This window comes from Oncorhynchus mykiss, chromosome 4 (genome assembly GCF_057628025.1).
Source record: "Oncorhynchus mykiss isolate SJ-2025 chromosome 4, ASM5762802v1, whole genome shotgun sequence".
Taxonomy (NCBI): Eukaryota; Metazoa; Chordata; class Actinopteri; order Salmoniformes; family Salmonidae; genus Oncorhynchus; species Oncorhynchus mykiss.
The window spans coordinates 10,600,646-10,615,159 of record NC_143025.1 but is presented as its reverse complement, the minus strand read 5'-3'; the positions used below and the strand labels follow the sequence as shown (position 1 = coordinate 10,615,159).

The 14,514-nt window shown below is 41.6% G+C and overlaps 1 long non-coding RNA gene across 1 annotated transcript; it reads right to left on the bottom strand.

Annotated features, from left to right (window-relative positions):
• Positions 1 to 7,983: 7,983 nt before the first annotated feature.
• On the bottom strand, positions 7,984 to 9,151 carry LOC149983697 (uncharacterized). The gene is made up of 2 exons (XR_016495092.1): positions 8,667 to 9,151; positions 7,984 to 8,532 (listed from the first exon to the last, which is right to left on the bottom strand). It is a non-coding gene; the product is annotated as an uncharacterized LOC149983697 (long non-coding RNA).
• Positions 9,152 to 14,514: the final 5,363 nt, after the last annotated feature.

Sequence of the window (14,514 nt, the reverse complement as noted above, 5' to 3'; positions counted from 1 at the left end):
GTAACCATAGCAACTGAAGAGGAACACACATGCATGTTGGAATGGTTGATGGGGGTCTGCCTGCAATATGGTGATTCAATCCTATGGCCACTGATAGAACTGTTCTCCTGTCCAACTACAGGTAACTGGAACCCAAACACACTGTATGAAGGGAATCTGTTCTCCTGTCCAACTACAGGTAACTGGAACCCAAACACACTGTATGAAGGGAATCTGTTATCCTGTCCAACTACAGGTAACTGGAACCCAAACACACTGTATTGAGACAGGTGACAGTATTGAGACAGGTGACAGTATTGAGACAGGTGACAGTATTGAGACAGGTGACAGTATTGAGACAGGTGACAGTATTAAGAGTATTGAGACAGGTGACAGTATTGAGAGAGATCCACCCTAGCAGTCTCCCCTGTGTCCCAGGTACCTAGAACTGAGTGTGATGCAGAGTAGAGGAGTAGGAAGCAACCTTCTGACAGAGAAGCTACTGCAGTAAAATACCTGCCTGTGATTCTAACACACCATGGAACGCTCCTCCACAACGGTCTCCATAGAAACAGTGTTGTGACCTATACACAACCTTTGTCCCCTGTAGCGCTGGAGTTCCTCTTGGTTTATTGATGTCTGTACTGTGGATTGTTTTCATTGACAGTCAGTTTTAGACAGACACTTTAGATGATCGTTCCTTCCTACTGAAATATAATGTGGGAGTGTATTATGTACTGTCTATTAGTCTACATGGATATGATGTGGGAGTGTATTATGTACTGTCTATTAGTCTACATGGATATGATGTGGGAGTGTATTATGTACTGTATATTAGTCTACATGGATATGATGTGGGAGTGTATTATGTACTGTATATTAGTCTACATGGATATGATGTGGGAGTTGATGTACTGTATTAGTCTACATGGACATGATGTGGGAGTGTATTATGTACTGTCTATTAGTCTACATGGACATGATGTGGGAGTGTATTATGTACTGTCTATTAGTCTACATGGACATGATGTGGGAGTGTATTATGTACTGTCTATTAGTCTACATGGATATGATGTGGGAGTGTGTTATGTACGGTCTATTAGTCTATATGGATATGATGTGGGAGTGTATTATGTACTGTCTATTAGTCTACATGGACATGATGTGGGAGTGTATTATGTACTGTCTATTAGTCTACATGGATATGATGTGGGAGTGTGTTATGTACTGTCTATTAGTCTATATGGATATGATGTGGGAGTGTATTATGTACTGTATATTAGTCTACATGGACATGATGTGGGAGTGTGTTATGTACTGTCTATTAGTCTACATGAATATGATGTGGGAGTGTATTATGTACTGTCTATTAGTCTACATGGATATGATGTGGGAGTGTGTTATGTACTGTCTATTAGTCTACATGGATATGATGTGGGAGTGTGTTATGTACTGTCTATTAGTCTACATGGATATGATGTGGGAGTGTATTATGTACTGTCTATTAGTCTACATGGATATGATGTGGGAGTGTGTTATGTACTGTATATTAGTCTATATGGATATGATGTGGGAGTGTATTATGTACTGTATATTAGTCTACATGGACATGATGTGGGAGTGTATTATGTACTGTCTATTAGTCTATATGGACATGATGTGGGAGTGTGTTATGTACTGTCTATTAGTCTATATGGACATGATGTGGGAGTGTGTTATGTACTGTCTATTAGTCTATATGGACATGATGTGGGAGTGTATTATGTACTGTCTATTAGTCTATATGGACATGATGTGGGAGTGTATTATGTACTGTCTATTAGTCTACATGGATATGATGTGGGAGTGTATTATGTACTGTCTATTAGTCTATATGGATATGATGTGGGAGTGTATTATGTACTGTCTATTAGTCTACATGGACATGATGTGGGAGTGTGTTATGTACTGTCTATTAGTCTATATGGATATGATGTGGGAGTGTATTATGTACTGTCTATTAGTCTACATGGACATGATGTGGGAGTGTGTTATGTACTGTCTATTAGTCTATATGGATATGATGTGGGAGTGTATTATGTACTGTCTATTAGTCTACATGGACATGATGTGGGAGTGTGTTATGTACTGTCTATTAGTCTATATGGACATGATGTGGGAGTGTATTATGTACTGTCTATTAGTCTATATGGACATGATGTGGGAGTGTATTATGTACTGTCTATTAGTCTATATGGATATACTGGTGCATCGATTATTGTAAATAACTGATTCATTGTGTCAATCAATTCAATAATAGGGCATTTCCAATGTCATGATTTGTAAGAGCACTTACAAATCTGGGACCAGGCTAATTAGAATGTGCTGTAATGCCATCTGTTTATCAATAGCACTTACAAATCTGGGACCAGGCTAATTAGAATGTGCTGTAATGCCATCTGTTTATCAATAGCACTAACTGATCTGGGACCAGGCTAATTAGAATGTGCTGTAATGCCATCTGTTTATCAATAGCACTAACTGATCTGGGACCAGGCTAATTAGAATGTGCTGTCATGCCATCTGTTTATCAATAGCACTAACTGATCTGGGACCAGGCTAATTAGAATGTGCTGTCATGCCATCTGTTTATCAATAGCACTAACTGATCTGGGACCAGGCTAATTAGAATGTGCTGTCATGCCATCTGTTTATCAATAGCACTAACTGATCTGGGATCAGGCTAATTAGAATGTGCTGTCATGCCATCTGTTTATCAATAGCACTAACTGATCTGGGACCAGGCTAATTAGAATGTGCTGTCATGCCATCTGTTTATCAATAGCACTAACTGATCTGGGACCAGGCTAATTAGAACGTGCTGTCATGCCATCTGTTTATCAATAGCACTAACTGATCTGGGACCAGGCTAATTAGAACGTGCTGTCTAAACAATGGATTTATTACAATAAAAAAGGGGAGTCTAACCAGATCATAGACCTAGTAGAAAACTGTTAATAACCCAGAGGATCTGAAATAGTTGATCTGTATCTACTGGTCATTATTTAGAGACGTGATTTTGTACCAATCCCAAAGCCAGGATAGAGGGGCTGAGTGAATGTGGTCTGGACTCTGTGGAGGAGGGTCATTGTGTCAGAGACACTGTAGAAGGACAGAGTACCTGCCTTGTGGTCCAGGTTCACGCCTACTCTGGAGGAGCAGGGGACAGATATTTCTGGTTTATTATAATTGTGCCAAAACCTACAATGGGGGGATAACACTCCTAAGTCCAGGACTGACTGGTACCTAGAAATGTACACTCTGGGCCTTTCCTTTCCTGCTGATCCCTTTATATGACACTGCTATTTCAACCCATCCAGCGCTCCACTCTACCTCCCAGTAGCAGACTCCAGACAGGTCCTCTCTACCTCCCAGTAGCAGACTCCAGACAGGTCCTCTCTACCTCCCAGTAGCAGACTCCAGACAGGTCCTCTCTACCTCCCAGTAGCAGACTCCAGACAGGTCCTCTCTACCTCCCAGTAGCAGACTCCAGACAGGTCCTCTCTACCTCCCAGTAGCAGACTCCAGACAGGTCCTCTCTACCTCCCAGTAGCAGACTCCAGACAGGTCCTCTCTACCTCCCAGTAGCACACTCCAGACAGGTCCTCTCTACACAGCACCTGTCTCCAGTAGGAACATCTCTCTGGTCAGGAGAGGGCTGAGCTTTATCAGTGGCTGTCACCTTCCTGTTTCCCTCAGACAGGCTGAGTTCTGGATCAGCTGTGTTCAGATCCAACGTCAGCTGGAGGACGTCTGACAGATGGAGATAAAAACACAATAAGTAAAATAAAGAACGTGTATGTTATCTTTGAGAGGATGTTTGAATATCTCTTACAGAGATACAACTCTTCTTTGGTCTTCAGCTCAGGAGACATTTGGAATTCTGTCACTGTTTAAAATCCAATGTAAATGAATATTAAGAGAAGAACGTTTTAGGTTTTCAGACTAAAACACAGTACACAATGAGCACAAATAGACAAGTGTTCAGCAATACACCTCAAATAAGTTGATTACATTCCATGATAAATATACCACATTTTAATAGAGGATAAAAAACATATCTTGAGATCGTATGTGTTAACATCATTCACGTTGTCCAGTTGATCTTTCAGTTCATTAGGAGAAAACATCATGCTGTCTAATGCTGCATCATGCTGTCATGCTGCTTTCATGTGGATCTTCCAACGATACTTCTACTGTACAGATTAAATCTACATTTTTGATAAGTGAATCCTGACAAGAACATCAGCTAATTAACCAAACGGACGGACAGGCAGACACACACAGATAGACACAGAATCAAATCAAACGTTATTGGTAACATTCACATATTTAGCAGATGTTATTGTGGGTGTAGTGAAATGCTTGTGCTCCAAGCTCCAACAGTTAGGACGGACAGACACACACCACAGTAATCAGATCACGGTGACCCCACAGTAATCAGATCACGGTGACCCCACAGTAATCAGGTCACGGTGACCCTACAGTAATCAGATCACGGTGACCCCACAGTCCAGTATGGACCATCAATACAGGTACTGTATGTAGAACCATAGTAAAGCCCAGTATGGACTATCAATACAGATACTGTATGTAGAACCATAGTAAAGACCAGTATGGACTATCAATACAGATACTGTATGTAGAACCATAGTAAAGACCAGTATGGACTATCAATACAGGTACTGTATGTAGAACCATAGTAAAGACCAGTATGGACTATCAATACAGGTACTGTATGTAGAACCATAGTAAAGACCAGTATGGACTATCAATACAGGTACTGTATGTAGAACCATAGTAAAGCCCAGTATGGACTATCAATACAGATACTGTATGTAGAACCATAGTAAAGTCCAGTATGGACTATCAATACAGGTACTGTATGTAGAACCATAGTAAAGTCCAGTATGGACTATCAATACAGATACTGTATGTAGAACCATAGTAAAGTCCAGTATGGACTATCAATACAGATACTGTATGTAGAACCATAGTAAAGCCCAGTATGGACTATCAATACAGGTACTGTATGTAGAACCATAGTAAAGCCCAGTATGGACTATCAACACAGATACTGTATGTAGAACCATAGTAAAGACCAGTATGGACTATCAATACAGGTACTGTATGTAGAACCATAGTAAAGCCCAGTATGGACTATCAATACAGATACTGTATGTAGAACCATAGTAAAGACCAGTATGGACTATCAATACAGGTACTGTATGTAGAACCATAGTAAAGCCCAGTATGGACTATCAATGCAGATACTGTATGTAGAACCATAGTAAAGACCAGTATGGACTATCAATACAGATACTGTATGTAGAACCATAGTAAAGACCAGTATGGACTATCAATACAGATACTGTATGTAGAACCATAGTAAAGACCAGTATGGACTATCAATACAGATACTGTATGTAGAACCATAGTAAAGCCCAGTATGGACTATCAATACAGGTACTGTATGTAGAACCATAGTAAAGTCCAGTATGGACTATCAATACAGATACTGTATGTAGAACCATAGTAAAGACCAGTATGGACTATCAATACAGGTACTGTATGTAGAACCATAGTAAAGACCAGTATGGACTATCAATACAGGCACTGTATGTAGAACCATAGTAAAGACCAGTATGGACTATCAATACAGGTACTGTATGTAGAACTATAGTAAAGACCAGTATGGACTATCAATACAGATACTGTATGTAGAACCATAGTAAAGCCCAGTATGGACTATCAATACAGGTACTGTATGTAGAACCATAGTAAAGACCAGTATGGACTATCAATACAGATACTGTATGTAGAACCATAGTAAAGACCAGTATGGACTATCAACACAGATACTGTATGTAGAACCATAGTAAAGCCCAGTATGGACTATCAATACAGGTACTGTATGTAGAACCATAGTAAAGACCAGTATGGACTATCAATACAGATACTGTATGTAGAACCATAGTAAAGACCAGTATGGACTATCAACACAGATACTGTATGTAGAACCATAGTAAAGACCAGTATGGACTATCAATGCAGGTACTGTATGTAGAACCATAGTAAAGACCAGTATGGTTCTGCACAAAGTTACCATTTAGAATGAGGCCCAGTTCAATGAGAGGTCTTAACAGAACTGGGGGACGACAGACATGAAGTGGGGGGTGGAGATCTAATATTTTTTTGTGACAAACACTAAAGCATGATATTGTAATAAATCTACACCCTATTCCCTATGTAGAACACTACTTTAGACCTGGTCAGAAGCACTGTAGTGCACTACGTAGGGAACAGGGAACCATTTGGAACAGAGACAGTAATTCCTCTGAACATCTTTCTCTTCCTCACCTGGTTTCTTTAACAGCCCTTCACTCCTCCCCAATTCCTCCCCTTTCATTCTATTCTATCAGCCACACCACTAGCTCACCTCCACACAATCCATTTACAAGTTAAAGACACCTTGGAATAAATAACAAAGGAAAACTATTACTAGATGAAGTTGTGTTGTATTTTTTATTTCCCATCACCATAAGTCATATTTAATCACTGAACAGTAGCAGACCCAACTTCATCTGTTCCTGACTCTGGATAGTGGATTAAAAAGACCATCAATCTCCAATGATATTAAAGTACTATTCTGAACATTACTGACATACTGAGTGGCAAGTCAAGATATCTGCTGGTTATATTGTTTGGTCAATACCACCACCTGCTGGACAGGTTTAATGTTGCTTGACTGAGCAGTATGGGAGGATGAAAGATGACAAATTTAGGGATGGTTTCCTGGACATCTACATTGAACATACTTTTTAGCCCAGTACTATGATTAATCTGTGTCTGTCCCATATAGTTTAGTTAGTTACTTAGTGATACTACCTGTTCAATGCCACTGAGCAGAATTACAAAGAGACAGAGAACAAATTGAGAAAACATATCAATGGTTCTGAATGACAACCAATATACATCAACACCACACATCATGATTCATGGAAATGTACAATATTAAAACATTGTGAAAACATTTTATCAAATATGAGCACATTAAATCTCTTAAAATTCAAATCAGTCAGAAAAGTCAAATGTACAAATCAAAATGAACGTATTTAATTTTAATTTTAATTCAGAACATCTGAACATCAAATCAGTTAAATCATTGTTCATAAAACAGAGCAGAATGAATCATCACATCTGAGATATCTGAAATATGTCAATATAGGACTCATTTTACTGTGGATATAGATACTTTTCTACCTTTTTCCTCCAGCATCTTCACAAGGTCCTTTGCTGTTCTGGGATTGATTTGCACTTTTCGTAGCAAAGTACATTAATCTCTAGGAGACAGAACGCGTCTCCTTCCTGAACGGTATGACGGCTGCGTGGTCCCATGGGGTTTATACTTGCGTACTATTGTTTGTACAGATGAACTTTGTACCTTCAGGCATTTGGAAATTGCTCCCAAGGATAAATCAGACTTGTGGAGGTCTACAATTTGTTTTCTGAGGTCTTGGCTGATTTCTTTAGATTTTCCCATGATGTCAAGCAAAGAGGCACTGAGTTTGAAGGTAGGTCTTGAAGTACATCCACAGGTACATCTCCAATTGACTCAAATGGTGTCAATTAGCCTATCAGAAGCTTCTAAAACCATGACATAATTTTCTGGAATTTTCCAAGCTGTTTAAGGCACAGTCAACTTAGTGTATGTAAACTTCTGACACACTGGAATTGTGATAGATTATTTCACTTATAATTCAATGTGTCTGTAAACAAATTGTTGGAGAAATTACGTGTGTCATGCACAAAGTAGATGTCCTAACCAACTTGCCAAAACTGTAGTTTAACAAGAAATTTGTGGAGTGGTTGAAAAGCGAGTTTTAATGACTCCAACCTAAGTGTATGCAAACTTCCGAATTCAACTGTATATAGGGAACTTTCAATGGTCTAAAGTTGATGTTCTTATTATTTTCAACACACCTGTAGTGGAGATCTTGTTCTCCTTTAAGGAAGTCTTCTAGTTTCTCTCAGTTCAGTGTCACGAACCGGCTCAAAGCCCGTAACAAAAGGGAGACAACGTGGAGATAAGGAGTAACAAAACATATATTAATTAAATAAAGTAACTAAGTACAATATACAATGGTGTAAGTGAGTGTTTTGCATGCATGAATGTGATAATGCAGGGTGTTGAAAGATGCTATAGCAAACAACCCCCCCCCCCAACACAACAAAATTACATAAAGGTGTCTGCATGGAGAGAGTCTCCTCCATGAATGGGGAAGTGGTGTATTTATCCTGTGACACACCGGGCCCAGGTGTTTCCCATGTAGCTAACGACCCTCCCAGCTCCGCCCACCGGCATCCTAATAAGGAAACAAGAACAAAGAGAGAATACGGCAGACAGAGTGGGAGGGTCGTCACATCAGACACGTCTCCAAAGTACTGAAGAGGACGAACAATGATGCTGGGTAAGTCTGAAGATACACTGATACTGGAGAGAGGCTGATAACTCTGGAGACAGAGAGAGAGACAGACAGAGAGAGAGCAAGAGAGAGGGGGGGACAGAGAGGACACCATAATTATTGAGATGATTAGTTTCACATTAAGTTAATTTCATATCACATGTAACAAGGCAGTTTAGTTACCTGGAGGAAATGGATGTGATCCTGTGTGTGTGAGAGCTGCTCCAGCTCAGTGCTTCTCTTCCTCAGCTCAGCTATCTCCTACTTCAGTTGCTCCAGGAGTCCTTCAGCTTGACTCACTTGAGCCTTCGCTTGGCTGCTCTCCAGGTGGATCAGGCCTTGTCCCCCCTCCCGGACAGGCCGGTACAGAACACCGCCGCCCTCAGCCGGTGACGCCCCAACCAGAAAATAATTCACTAACTTACTCTGCAGGTCCACAAGCAGACCACCAGGGGGGTTGAGAATGCTCATTTTCTGGCAAAGGGAGGATGCTGCCAAGTTGTTGATGATCAGCACCCTCCCTCTGTATGACACTTGGGAGAGGAGACACCTCCACTTCTTCATCCTCGACTCAACCACTTGTGACACTCCTTCCCAGTTCTTCCTAACCCACCCCTTAGAGCCCAGATATATACTGGGTCCTCCACCCACTCGACTGGCTGTCAGCTCTGGATCCAATGAGAGAGAGAGAGAGGGAGAGAGAGACTGACTTGGCATCCTCATTACACTTACACCCCCCCCCTTCCTAAAAACACATTGCGTGCCACCACAACCTCCACACAATCACATTATACAGTACCCAACACCACAGTACAATACACCATCCAGCACCACATTCCAACCGTACATCCAACCCCTTCTCTCCAGCCGTACAGACAGCCCCTCTGAGCCCCCATACCTCCTGAAACATCTCTACACTGTTGATAATTTTGTAAAACTCAATCTCAACCCTAAGGCGTTAACAGTAATGGCATTACCCTGGCAACACAGAAAAAACATGATGACCACCCTTCCCGAACTCCCAGGTCAACCCGAGCCAACCAGCTATTGGTGTCCAGGGCTCCATGTAATACCCTCCACTGGATGACCCCTGACCTTTCCAGCACTGGGAGCTGATAGAGCACCCTCCACCTATATCCTGCCATGCTCTCAGCCCCCATAACCCCCTGCCACTGATGCCCCTTTACCCCCTCTAAGCCCACCTCTGTACGGTACAGTAGCCTCTGTGCTGCTGAGTCAGAACGCTGCCACCCTGCTCTCCAGGTCCACCAAACCCAGTGATCAGTGGGTTGTGGTAGATGGTCTCCTCCCATACCCACGGCCCAGGCACCACACCCCCGTCTCGTGTGGGTCTCAGCAGCTGCCAGACCCTCAGTACTGCAGCATAGAAATCAGAGACCCCTGCTGTATTGAGTCTCTCTGGCCACATGATGAAGAGCTGCTGATCCAGCCACAAACCCAATTCCATTTTCCCTAAATGGCACCAAAAAATGTCTACCTTTTTATTTTACCACTACCATCTGTTTTTAGGACGAAACTGGAAAAAAATATGTATAAGAAAGTAAACATCCGCACCTCGATGGTGCCTTGTGCTTTTATGTCTGCATTTCCAGGAAGTCGGCAAGAAATGAAAGTTCTGACTATTTCTGGTCTAGCGATCAATAACAGCAGAGTACCCTGCCCAAACCTATGTCATTAGAAAGAGGAGATTTTCCTGATTAAAATCCGACATAAAACATTTTACATTTACACATTGTGAGATATTTAGTGAAATAAACAGACATGTTATAACAGCAGTCTTTTATTTAACCAGCTTACCATTTATCTACTACCTTTTGACTTTTGTGTTAAACATTTAGTTGTTTGTAATCTAGCGGTTAAGAGTGTTAGGCAGTAACAGTAACAGGTTCACCTAGTCGAATCTCCGAGCCGACTAGCTGAAAAATCTGTAATTCGCCTTTTTTAGTCACTTAACCCTTGTGGCTCTGGATAAGAGTGTCTGCTAAATGACTCACGGAAAGGTAAACTAGGCCTCTGTGAAAGGGCAGCAGGTAGCCTAGTGGTTAGAGCATTGGGATTGTAACCAAAAGGTTGCTGGATTGAATCCCCGAGCTGACAAGGTAATAATCTGTAGTTCTACCCCTGAACAAGGAAGTTAACCCACTGTTCCCCGGTAGGTTGTCATTGTAAATACGAGTTTGTTCTTAACTGACTTGCCTAGTTAACCACTAGGCTACCTGCCACCCCCATTATTCACAGACAGACTCCTCTGAAGGCAGGCAGCACACTCCTGAAAACTAACTGCTCAGCAAAGCAAAGGATCTTTTGAGAGCTATAAATTCATTTTCAGTGTCTATGTCCAGTGTCTGTGTTTATATGTTAAGGGGTAGTTACGTTGGAAGACAATGTCAACCATAAAAATATAAATATTTATCTTTAGAAAATATATATAATAAACTAAATGTATTTGTATGTACATCCCCTATCACCACAGAAGGGCCAACCTCCAACTCCCTCAAACCACTCTCATCAGAAAGCTTTCCAACTGTCCAACCAAACCACTGCCTTGTCTACTAGTCTATTCCCAACAGTCATCTAGAACAGTAGCAGTGGGATGCTCAACCTCACAGCCTTTCAACCCAATAAGCTAATGACAATTTATTACATTGTATATCCAAATGCATCTCACCTGCCTCCACTAGTCAGACACATACAGATGTTGATTTAAATGCACCAATACATATCCTTAAAGCTGTATACTGGATTCTGTCCAGCACCCCATTCATACCCAGAGACCCACACAACCAACTACCATGAAAGTGATGGAATGAGAGAGAGAGAGACATCGTTACAACACTGTACACAGACATAATATAACGTTTCTTCTTCTTTGGAGTTTAACGGCGGTTGGCATCCAGTATGTTGCATTACCGCCCCCAACTGGACTATAATATAAATCCATGATACTTTGTGATATAAAAGGGAAAAGGGGAAATTATGACAATACTAAATAAAACCATTTCAACCCACCCTACACTCATTAAAAACCCACTACCCCATTCCACTACTTTGACCCTATCTGCTCCTGCACCATGACAACTAACCCTACAGTCATTAAAAACCCACTAACCCATTCCACTACTTTGACCCTCATCCTGCACCATGACAACGACCTGGGAGGACGGGACACCACCACTCAACACACCCTGTAACTCTTCTGAAGTCAAATCTTGTATGACCAAATACTTTGATGCAGCTGCCACCACAACATCTATTTTCTGTGATTTACATTCCATTTATCTGGTACAGTTGATAACCATTGTTATGAACGCTAAGAAGCCAACCTTACTGAAGCATATATCACTCGTTGGCCTATCCCTCTGTGCTGGCACAGATCTACTACTCACAGGGATCCTCACAGGATCCCTCACCCTTGACCCATCCTCCTCTACTTTCTTCACTGCCTCAGCATACGACACCTTCTGCACTACTCTGACTCTATCCACCTCAACCTGCTTCTCTCTCACCGAGCACTTCTGATCACCAGCAACATGGACACCCCTACAGTTGACACATACAACTTTATCCACCAAAACTACACAATCCTCTTTCCCATGACCTCCTGCACACTTCCCCCATCTTGGAATCTCCCTCCTACAAACTGCTGCAACATGACCATAAACGCTGCACCTGAAACAGCTCAGTGGATTCAACACAAAGACTCTAACAGGATAACTGATATATCCTAACATGACTTTGTCAGGTAAAGACTCAAAAGGACTGACAGTGACTCCTCTGTTTCACCACGCTCACCACCGGGTCTGCGTCGTACCAAACGGTGGTCATCACAAACACCAGGAGTCTTCAACTTCAATTGCTCCACCTCCACACTTAACACTATCCCAGAAAACACTCCTTTCAATGGTGTCCTGTTCCCAAGACCAAAGCAAGAAACATATCCTGACCAATGTAAACATCTGTTTCCCATGACAATATAACACATTTGACAGAGAGAGAGAGAGAGAGATCCATGTTAATGTATAGGGGACATGAGTCAGTCATGGTTACTCATGGTTATGTGATGAGGTAGGCCCAAAAGTGACTTCAAAATCAGTGTCGGCCCAAAGGGGACTGTCCTCTTGGTGTAATGGTCAAGATGTTGGTTTCTCCTGCAGTAGACCTGGGTTCATATCCCGTCGGTTACATTAAGCAGTCTATTAATGTAAAGGGGTCCAGACAGCCTGTTCCCAACAGTGGGGTCAGTGCGATTGGAGAGGAGCCCCTCTCCTCTCTCTCTGACTGGAAGAGAGAAGATTCTTTCCTGGAATCTCTGCTGGACCTTCTGCTGCCTCTGTGGAGAATCACTCTTCAATGAGCTATCAAGCTTTATTTGTCCAGTAGATCAATAGTATAGTAATGTGACATAAGGCCCATAGAGAGGAATTGTGATAGAAAAATTAATTACTTATCTCATTTATTTGATATTAATAGTAAACAATTATATAATTGCTAAGGCTGAGGTTTATTGTGTCCACTCTATCTTCCTGCAGCTAGTCTGGGTTTTACTAGAGATAGTCTGGGTGTAGAGGACATGGGTTTTACTAGATATAGTCTGGGTGTAGAGGACATGGGTTTTACTAGAGATAGTCTGGGTGTAGAGGACATGGGTTTTACTAGAGATAGTCTGGGTGTAGAGGACATGGGTTTTACTAGAGATAGTCTGGGTTTTACTAGATATAGTCTGGGTGTAGAGGACATGGGTTTTACTAGATATAGTCTGGGTGTAGAGGACATGGGTTTTACTAGAGATAGTCTGGGTTTTACTAGATATAGTCTGGGTGTAGAGGACATGGGTTTTACTAGAGATAGTCTGGGTTTTACTAGATATAGTCTGGGTGTAGAGGACATGGGTTTTACTAGAGATAGTCTGGGTGTAGAGGACATGGGTTTTACTAGAGATAGTCTGGGTTTTACTAGATATAGTTTGGGTGTAGAGGACATGGGTTTTACTAGAGATAGTCTGGGTGTAGAGGACATGGGTTTTACTAGAGATAGTCTGGGTTTTACTAGAGATAGTCTGGGTGTAGAGGACATGGGTTTTACTAGAGATAGTCTGGGTGTAGAGGACATGGGTTTTACTAGAGATAGTTTGGGTTTTACTAGATATAGTTTGGGTGTAGAGGACATGGGTTTTACTAGAGATAGTCTGGGTTTTACTAGAGATAGTCTGGGTGTAGAGGACATGGGTTTTACTAGAGATAGTCTGGGTGTAGAGGACATGGGTTTTACTAGATATAGTCTGGGTGTAGAGGACATGGGTTTTACTAGAGATAGTCTGGGTTTTACTAGAGATAGTCTGGGTGTAGAGGACATGGGTTTTACTAGAGATAGTCTGGGTTTTACTAGATATAGTCTGGGTGTAGAGGACATGGGTTTTACTAGAGATAGTCTGGGTTTTACTAGATATAGTCTGGGTGTAGAGGACATGGGTTTTACTAGAGATAGTCTGGGTTTTACTAGAGATAGTCTGGGTGTAGAGGACATGGGTTTTACTAGATATAGTCTGGGTGTAGAGGACATGGGTTTTACTAGAGATAGTCTGGGTTTTACTAGATATAGTCTGGGTGTAGAGGACATGGGTTTTACTAGAGATAGTCTGGGTGTAGAGGACATGGGTTTTACTAGAGATAGTCTGGGTGAGGAAGACATGGGTTTTACTAGAGATAGTCTGGGTGAGGAGGACATGGGTTTTACTAGAGATAGTCTGGGTGAGGAGGACATGGGTTTTACTAGAGATAATCTGGGTGAGGAGGACATGGGTTTTACTAGAGATAGTCTGGGTGTAGAGGACATGGGTTTTACTAGAGATAGTTTGGGTGTAGAGGACATGGGTTTTACTAGAGATAGTCTGGGTGTAGAGGACATGGGTTTTACTAGAGAGAGCTTGAAGCTGACAATTTTGATTTGATTTGGATCTCTTTTAGTCCCCATTTGGACTAATCTTCCAAGAGTCCTTAAACATTAAAATACA